General features: G+C 51.0%; 1 pseudogene; it reads right to left on the reverse strand.

Annotated features, from left to right (window-relative positions):
* Positions 1-2855: 2855 nt before the first annotated feature.
* Positions 2856-9812, reverse strand: part of LOC124021693 — a 164732-nt pseudogene continuing 157775 nt past the window's right edge.

The following is a 9812-nucleotide window of genomic DNA, read 5'->3' on the forward strand; positions in this document are numbered from 1 at the left end:
CAGGTGTCCTCACCAGTCTGACTCTGTGACCAGGTGTCACCAGTCTGACTCTGTGTTCCTCACCAGTCTGACTCTCTGTGACCAGTCTGACTCTGTGACCAGGGTGTGTGTTCCTCACCAGTCTGACTCTGTGACCAGGTGTGTGTGTGTCCTCACCAGTCTGACTCTGTGACCAGGTGTCCTCACCAGTCTGACTCTGTGACCAGGTGTGTCCTCACCAGTCTGACTCTGTGACCAGGTGTGTGTGTTCCTCACCAGTCTGACTCTGTGACCAGGTGTGTGTGTGTTCCTCACCAGTCTGACTCTGTGACCAGGTGTCCTCACCAGTCTGACTCTGTGACCAGGTGTTCCTCACCAGTCTGACTCTGTGTCCTCACCAGTCTGACTCTGTGACCAGGTGTGTGTGTTCCTCACCAGTCTGACTCTGTGACCAGGTGTGTGTGTGTTCCTCACCAGTCTGACTCTGTGTGTGTCCTCACCAGTCTGACTCTGTGTTCCTCACCAGTCTGACTCTGTGACCAGGTGTTCCTCACCAGTCTGACTCTGTGACCAGGTTCCTCACCAGTCTGACTCTGTGTTCCTCACCAGTCTGACTCTGTGACCAGGTGTGTGTGTTCCTCACCAGTCTGACTCTGTGACCAGGTGTGTGTGTTCCTCACCAGTCTGACTCTGTGTGTTCCTCACCAGTCTGACTCTGTGACCAGGTGTGTGTGTTCCTCACCAGTCTGACTCTGTGACCAGGTGTCACCAGTCTGACTCTGTGTTCCTCACCAGTCTGACTCTGTGACCAGGTGTGTGTGTTCCTCACCAGTCTGACTCTGTGACCAGGTGTCCTCACCAGTCTGACTCTGTGACCAGGTGTCCTCACCAGTCTGACTCTGTGACCAGGTGTCCTCACCAGTCTGACTCTGTGACCAGGTGTCCTCACCAGTCTGACTCTCACCAGTCTGACTCTGTGACCAGGTGTCCTCACCAGTCTGACTCTGTGACCAGGTGGTGTGTTCCTCACCAGTCTGACTCTGTGACCAGTGTCCTCACCAGTGACTCTGTGACCAGGTGTCCTCACCAGTCTGAGTCTGTTCCTCACCAGTCTGACTCTGTGACCAGGTGTCCTCACCAGTCTGACTCTGTGACCAGGTGTCCTCACCAGTCTGACTCTGTGACCAGGTGTCCTCACCAGTCTGACTCTGTGACCAGGTGTGTGTGTTCCTCACCAGTCTGACTCTGTGACCAGGTGTGTGTGTTCCTCACCAGTCTGACTCTGTGACCAGGTGTCCTCACCAGTCTGACTCTGTGACCAGGTGTGTGTGTTCCTCACCAGTCTGACTCTGTGACCAGGTGTCCTCACCAGTCTGACTCTGTGACCAGGTGTGTGTTCCTCACCAGTCTGACTCTGTGACCAGGTGTGTGTGTTCCTCACCAGTCTGACTCTGTGACCAGGTGTGTGTGTTCCTCACCAGTCTGACTCTGTGACCAGGTGTGTGTGTGTTCCTCACCAGTCTGACTCTGTGACCAGGTGTGTGTGTTCCTCACCAGTCTGACTCTGTGACCAGGTGTGTGTGTTCCTCACCAGTCTGACTCTGTGACCAGGTGTGTGTGTTCCTCACCAGTCTGACTCTGTGACCAGGTGTCCTCACCAGTCTGACTCTGTGACCAGGTGTGTGTGTTCCTCACCAGTCTGACTCTGTGACCAGGTGTGACTCTGTGTGTTCCTCACCAGTCTGACTCTGTGACCAGGTGTCCTCACCAGTCTGACTCTGTGACCAGGTGTTCCTCACCAGTCTGACTCTGTGACCAGGTGTTCCTCACCAGTCTGACTCTGTGACCAGGTGTCCTCACCAGTCTGACTCTGTGACCAGGTTCCTCACCAGTCTGACTCTGTGACCAGGTGTCCTCACCAGTCTGACTCTGTGACCAGTGTGTGTGTTCCTCACCAGTCTGACTCTGTGACCAGGTGGTGTGTTCCTCACCAGTCTGACTCTGTGACCAGGTGTGTGTGTTCCTCACCAGTCTGACTCTGTGACCAGGTGTCCTCACCAGTCTGACTCTGTGACCAGGTGTGTGTGTTCCTCACCAGTCTGACTCTGTGTGTCCTCACCAGTCTGACTCTGTGACCAGGTGTTCCTCACCAGTCTGACTCTGTGTCCTCACCAGTCTGACTCTGTGACCAGGTGTCCTCACCAGTCTGACTCTGTGACCAGGTGTGTGTGTTCCTCACCAGTCTGACTCTGTGACCAGGTGTCCTCACCAGTCTGACTCTGTGACCAGGTGTGTGTGTTCCTCACCAGTCTGACTCTGTGACCAGGTGTGTGTGTGTTCCTCACCAGTCTGACTCTGTGACCAGGTGTGTGTGTTCCTCACCAGTCTGACTCTGTGACCAGGTGTGTGTGTTCCTCACCAGTCTGACTCTGTGACCAGGTGTGTGTGTTCCTCACCAGTCTGACTCTGTGACCAGGTGTGTGTGTGTTCCTCACCAGTCTGACTCTGTGACCAGGTGTGTGTGTTCCTCACCAGTCTGACTCTGTGACCAGGTGTGTGTGTTCCTCACCAGTCTGACTCTGTGACCAGGTGTGTGTGTTCCTCACCAGTCTGACTCTGTGACCAGGTGTCCTCACCAGTCTGACTCTGTGACCAGGTGTCCTCACCAGTCTGACTCTGTGACCAGGTGTCCTCACCAGTCTGACTCTGTGACCAGGTGTGTGTGTTCCTCACCAGTCTGACTCTGTGACCAGGTGTCCTCACCAGTCTGACTCTGTGACCAGGTGTGTGTGTTCCTCACCAGTCTGACTCTGTGACCAGGTGTGTGTGTGTTCCTCACCAGTCTGACTCTGTGACCAGGTGTGTGTGTTCCTCACCAGTCTGACTCTGTGTCCAGGTGTAGTGGTGATGTCCCAGGTACATTCCTTCCTACTGGGATATTTATCAGGCCAGTTGGGGCTGTTCATGGTCCCGGTGGGGCTGTGGACCTTATGCTTACACTCAGCTACACACACACACACACACACACACACACACACACACACACACACACACACACACACACACACACACACACACACACACACACACACACACACACACACACACACACACACACACACACACACACACACACACACACACACACACACACACACAGACAGCAAGCAGGGGGTCAGGCACGGAGAGGAAGAGGAAACAACAGCAGGAAGGGGACACACACACACACACGGAGGACACACAGGAAGGACACACGGAGGAGAGACACACAGAGGGACACACAGGGTCAGGGAGGAGAGACGGAGGCAGAGGGAGGACACACAAACAGGGAGGAGCACACAGGGACAGACAGGAAGAGGGGGAGGGACGGAGGAGAAGAGAGAAATGAGAGCAGGAGGAAGGGGAGATGGAGGAGAGACGGAGGAGAGAGGAAGGAGAGACGGAGGAGAGAGGGAGGAGAGACAGAGGAGAGAGGGAGGAGAGAGGGAGGAGAGACGGAGGAGAGAGGGAGGAGAGGGAGGAGGAGAGACGGAGGAGAGAGGGAGGAGAGAGGGAGGAGAGAGGGAGAGAGGGAGACGGAGGAGAGACGGAGGAGAGACGGAGGAGAGAGGGAGGAGAGAGGGAGGAGAGACGGAGGAGAGACGGAGGAGAGAGGGAGGAGAGACAGAGGAGAGACGGAGGAGAGAGGGAGGAGAGGACAGAGGTTAGGGTTTCACATGGTAGTGGGTCACTGGAGGAGGGAGGGTGGAGAGAGGGAGGAGAGTGTGGTGTGTGTGTGGTGGTGTGAGGGAGGAGTGTGTGGTGGAGTGTGAGGTGAGAGGGTGGGAGTGTGAGTGTGAGTGTGTGGAGAGTGGGACAGGGAAAGTTGATCCAGTAACCTCAAGAGAAGCACATCTATATTTCCAATTCAGGACAGACGGACAGAAAAACAGGGAGTCACAAACACACAGGGACTTTGAAGCCTTGGGGACCAGAGGGAGGAAACCAGAGTCTGTTTGTGAAAACAGAGGGGACGGAGGAGAGAGGGAGGAGTGTGTGTGTGTGATGGTAGTGGGTCACTGTGAGTGTGAGGGAGTGTGTGTGTGTGTGTGTGTGTGTGTGTGTGTGTGTGTGTGTGTGTGTGTGTGTGTGTGTGTGTGTGTGTGTGTGTGTGTGTGTGTGTGTGTGTGTGTGTGTGTGTGTGTGTGTGTGTGACCTACCTTCTTTACAGTCATGTTTGTTCTCAGTAGTGTGAAGAAGACACTGGCATACGTACGATCCCACCGTGTTTATACAGTCATGTTGGCAGCCACCATTATCCTTACTGCATTCATCCGGATCTGAAGGGCCACCAGAGGGAGGGAGGGAGGGGGAGGGAGGGGGAGGGAGGGAGGGAGAGGGAGGGAGGGAGAGAGGGAGGGAGGGTGTGTGGAGGGAGGGAGGGGTGAGGGAGGGTGGAGGGAGGGGGAGGGAGTGGGAGGGAGAGGGAGGAGAGAGGGAGGGAGGGAGGGTGGGGGAGAGGGAGGGAGAGAGGGACAGGGGGGGTTTGAGAGAGAGAGAGAGAGAGAGAGAGAGAGAGAGAGGGAGGGAGGGAGGGAGGGAGGGAGGGAGGGAGGGAGGGAGGGAGGGAGGGGCAGCCACCAGGGAGGGAGGGAGGGAGGGAGGGATCCTTATCTGAAGGGACAGGGAGGGAGGGAGGGTCAGAGGGAGGGAGGGAGAGGGAGGGAGGGTCGGAGGGAGGGAGGGAGGGAGGGCGGGAGGGAGGGAGGGAGGGAGGGAGGGAAGGAAGAGGGAGAGACAGAGAGAGAGAGAGAGAGAGAGAGGGAGGTGAGGGAGAGAGACAGAGAGAGAGAAAGAGAAGAAGAGTGAGTCTGTTAGTCTCTAGGGATATCTGATAGTCTCCTAGGGATATCTGTTAGTTTCCTAGGGATATCTGCCAGTCTCCTAGGGATATCTGTTAGTTTCCTAGGGATATCTGCCAGTCTCCTAGGGATATCTGTTAGTTTCCTAGGGATATCTGCCAGTCTCCTAGGGATATCTGATAGTCTCCTAGGGATATCTGTTAGTTTCCTAGGGATATCTGCCAGTCTCCTCGGGATATCTGTCAGGGAGATATCTGTTAGTCTCCTAAGGGTATCTGTCATTCTCCTAGGGATATCTGTTAGTCTCTAAGGGTATCTGTCATTCTCCTAGGGATATCTGTTATTCTCCTAGGGATATCTGTTAGTTTCCTAGGGATATCTGGATTCTCCTAGGGATATATGTTATTCTCCTATGGATATATGTTATTCTCCTAGGGATATCTGTTATTCTCCTAGGAATATCTGTCAGTCTCCTAGGGATATCTGTTAGTTTCCTAGGGATATCTGTCAGTCTCCTAGGGATATCTGTTAGTCTCCTAGGGATATCTGTTAGTTTCCTAGGGATATCTGCCAGTCTCCTCGGGATATCTGTCAGTCTCCTAGAGATATCTGTTAGTCTCCTAAGGGTATCTGTCATTCTCCTAGGGATATCTGTTAGTCTCCTAAGGGTATCTGTCATTCTCCTAGGGATATCTGTTATTCTCCTAGGGATATCTGTTAGTTTCCTAGGGATATCTGTTATTCTCCTAGGGATATATGTTATTCTCCTATGGATATATGTTATTCTCCTAGGGATATCTGTTATTCTCCTAGGAATATCTGTCAGTCTCCTAGGGATATCTGTTAGTTTCCTAGGGATATCTGTTATTCTCCTAGGGATATCTGTTATTCTCCTAGGGATATCTGTTATTCTCCTGGGGATATCTGTTAGTTTCCTAGGGATATCTGTTATTCTCCTAGGGATATATGTTATTCTCCTAGGGATATCTGTTAGTTTCCTAGGGATATCTGTTATTCTCCTAGGGATATATGTTATTCTCCTAGGGATATCTGTTAGTTTCCTAGGGATATCTGTTAGTCTCCTAGGGATATCTGCCAGTCTCCTAGGGATATCTGTTAGTTTCCTAGGGATATCTGTTAGTTTCCTCGGGATATCTGTTATTCTCCTAGGGATATCTGTTAGTCTCCTAGGGATATCTGCCAGTCTCCTAGGGATATCTGTTAGTTTCCTAGGGATATCTGCCAGTCTCCTAGGGATATCTGTTAGTTTCATAGGGATATCTGCCAGTCTCCTAGGGATATCTGTCAGTCTCCTAGGGATATCTGCCAGTCTCCTAGGGATATCTGTCAGTCTCCTGGGGATATCTGTCAGTCTCCTGGGGATACCTGTCAGTCTCCTAGGGATATCTGTTAGTCTCCTAGGGATATCTGCCAGTCTCCTAGGGATATCTGTTAGTTTCCTAGGGATATCTGCCAGTCTCCTAGGGATATCTGTTAGTTTCCTAGGGATATCTGCCAGTCTCCTAGGGATATCTGTCAGTCTCCTAGGGATATCTGCCAGTCACCTAGGGATATCTGTCAGTCTCCTGGGGATATCTGTCAGTCTCCTGGGGATACCTGTCAGTCTCCTAGGGATATCTGTTAGTCTCCTAGGGAGACTAGGGAGTTCGTAGGCCAGTTGCTTGAGGGAGGCCCCTCCCTAAGAGGTATCCCTAGGAGACTGGCAGATATCCCTAGGAAACTAACAGATATCCCTAGGAGACTGACAGATATCCCTAGGAGACTGGCAGATATCCCCATATAACAAAATATATATTTATTTGCATATACATACAGTGGGGAGAACAAGTATTTGATACACTGACGATTTTGCAGGTTTTCCTACTTACAAAGCATGTAGAGGTCTGTATTTTTTTATCACAGGTACACTTCAACTGCAAGAGACGGAATCTAAAACAAAAATCCAGAAAATCACAGTGTATGATTTTTAAGTAATTCATTTGCATTTTATTGCAGGACATAAGTATTTTGTACATCAGAAAAGCAAAACTTAATATTTGGTACAGAAACCTTTGTTTGCAATTACAGAGATCGTACGTTTCCTGTAGTTCTTGACCAGGTTTGCACACACTGCAGCAGGGATTTTGGCCCACTCCTCCATACAGACCAGATCCTTCAGGTTTCGAGGCTGTCTCTGGGCAATACAGACTTTCAGCTCCCTCCAAAGATGTTCCATTGGGTTCAGGTCTGTAGACTGGCTAGGACACTCCAGGACCTTGAGATACTTCTTACGGAGCCACTCCTTAGTTGCCCTGGCTGTGTGTTTCGGGTCATTGTCATGCTGGAAGACCCAGCCACAACCCATCTTCAATGCTCTTACTGAGGGAAGGAGGTTGTTGGCCAAGATGTCGCGATACATGGCCCCATCTATCCTCCCCTCAATACGGTGCAGTCGTCCTGTCCCCTTTGCAGAAAAGCATCCCCAAAGAATAATGTTTCCACCTCCATGCTTCACGGTTGGGATGGTGTTCTTGGGGTTGTACTCATCCTTCTTCTTCCTCCAAACACGGCGAGTGGAGTTTAGACCAAAAAAGCTCTATTTTTGTCTCATCAGACCACATGACCTTCTCCCATTCCTCCTCTGGATCATCCAGATGGTCATTGGCAAACTTCAGACGGGCCTGGACATGCGCTGGCTTGAGCAGGGGGACCTTGCGTGCGCTGCAGGATTTTAATCCATGACGGCGTAGTGTGTTACTAATGGTTTTCTTTGAGACTGTTGTCCCAGCTCTCTTCAGGTCATTGACCAGGTCCTGCCGTGTAGTTCTGGGCTGATCCCTCACCTTCCTCATGATCATTGATGCCCCACGAGGTGAGATCTTGCATGGAGCCCCAGACCGAGGGTGATTGACCGTCATCTTGAACTTCTTCCATTTTCTAATAATTGCGCCAACAGTTGTTGCCTTCTCACCAAGCTGCTTGCCTATTGTCCTGTAGCCCATCCCAGCCTTGTGCAGGTACACAATTGTATCCCTGATGTCCTTACACAGCTCTCTGGTCTTGGCCATTGTGGAGAGGTTGGGGTCTGTTGATTGAGTGTGTGGACAGGTGTCTTTTATACAGGTAACGAGTTCAAACAGGTGCAGTTAATACAGGTAATGAGTGGAGAACAGGAGGGCTTCTTAAAGAAAAACTAACAGGTCTGTGACAGCCGGAATTCTTACTGGTTGGTCGGTGATCAAATACTTATGTCATGCAATAAAATGCAAATTAATTACTTAAAAATCATAGAATGTGATTCTATGGATTTTTGTTTTAGATTCCGTCTCTCACAGTTGAAGTGTACCTATGATACAAATTACAGACCTCTACATGCTTTGTAAGTTGGAAAACCTGCAAATCGGCAGTGTATCAAATACTTGTTCTCCCCACTGTAGGTATTTGCTTAACACTTTTTTTGGTTACTGCAGGATTCCATATGTGTTATTTCATAGTACTGATGTCTTCACTATTATTCTACTGGTCTGATTCAGAGTAGCAGTGTTAGTCTAGGATCAGGTATCGTATTCAGAGAGGTTAACGATGGTCTGGACAGGCTGGTCTGATTCAGAGAGGTTAACGATGGTCTGGACAGGCTGGTCTGATTCAGAGAGGTTAACCATGGTCTGGACAGGCTGGTCTGATTCAGAGAGGTTAACCATGGTCTGGAAAGGCTGGTCTGATTCAGAGAGGTTAACCATGGTCTGGAAAGGCTGGTCTGATTCAGAGAGGTTAATGATGGTCTGGACAGGCTGGTCTGATTCAGAGAGGTTAATGATGGTCTGGACAGGCTGGTCTGATTCAGAGAGGTTAACGATGGTCTGGACAGGCTGGTCTGATTCAGAGAGGTTAACGATGGTCTGGACAGGCTGGTCTGATTCAGAGAGGTTAACGATGGTCTGGACAGGCTGGTCTGATTCAGAGAGGTTAACGATGGTCTGGACAGGCTGGTCTGATTCAGAGAGGTTAACCATGGTTTGGACAGGCTGGTCTGATTCAGAGAGGTTAACGATGGTCTGGACAGGCTGGTCTGATTCAGAGTGGTTAACCATGGTTTGGACAGGCTGGTCTGATTCAGAGAGGTTAACCATGGTTTGGACAGGCTGGTCTGACTCAGAGAAGCAGTGTTGAAATACGATCATAGTTAAATGTAGTGAGGGGAAGCTGATCCGAGATCCTAAATAATCCCTCCGACTCTGGGACTCTCTGATACAGTCCCTGATCCTAGACCTGCGGTTAGAGCCAACGGAGAGGAGCGGTTGGAGAGTTAATAACGACTCTGGGACTCTCTGATACAGTCCCTGATCCTAGACCTGCGGTTAGAGCCAACGGAGAGGAGCGGTTGGAGAGTTAATAACGACTCTGGGACTCTCTGATACAGTCCCTGATCCTAGACCTGCGGTTAGAGCCAACGGAGAGGAGCGGTTGGAGAGTTAATAACGACTCTGGGACTCTCTGATACAGTCCCTGATCCTAGACCTGCGGTTAGAGCCAACGGAGAGGAGCGGTTGGAGAGTTAATAACGACTCTGGGACTCTCTGATACAGTCCCTGATCCTAGACCTGCGGTTAGAGCCAACGGAGAGGAGCGGTTGGAGAGTTAATAACGACTCTGGGACTCTCTGATACAGTCCCTGATCCTAGACCTGCGGTTAGAGCCAACGGAGAGGAGCGGTTGGAGAGTTAATAACGACTCTGGGACTCTCTGATACAGTCCCTGATCCTAGACCTGCGGTTAGAGCCAACGGAGAGGAGCGGTTGGAGAGTTAATAACGACTCTGGGACTCTCTGATACAGTCCCTGATCCTAGACCTGCGGTTACAGCCAACGGAGAGGAGCGGTTGGAGAGTTAGTAACGACTCTGGGACTCTCTGATACAGTCCCTGATCCTAGACCTGCGGTTAGAGCCAACGGAGAGGAGCGGTTGGAGAGTTAATAACGACTCTGGGACTCT

This window comes from Oncorhynchus gorbuscha, unplaced genomic scaffold (assembly GCF_021184085.1).
Source record: "Oncorhynchus gorbuscha isolate QuinsamMale2020 ecotype Even-year unplaced genomic scaffold, OgorEven_v1.0 Un_scaffold_1167, whole genome shotgun sequence".
Taxonomy (NCBI): domain Eukaryota; kingdom Metazoa; phylum Chordata; class Actinopteri; order Salmoniformes; family Salmonidae; genus Oncorhynchus; species Oncorhynchus gorbuscha.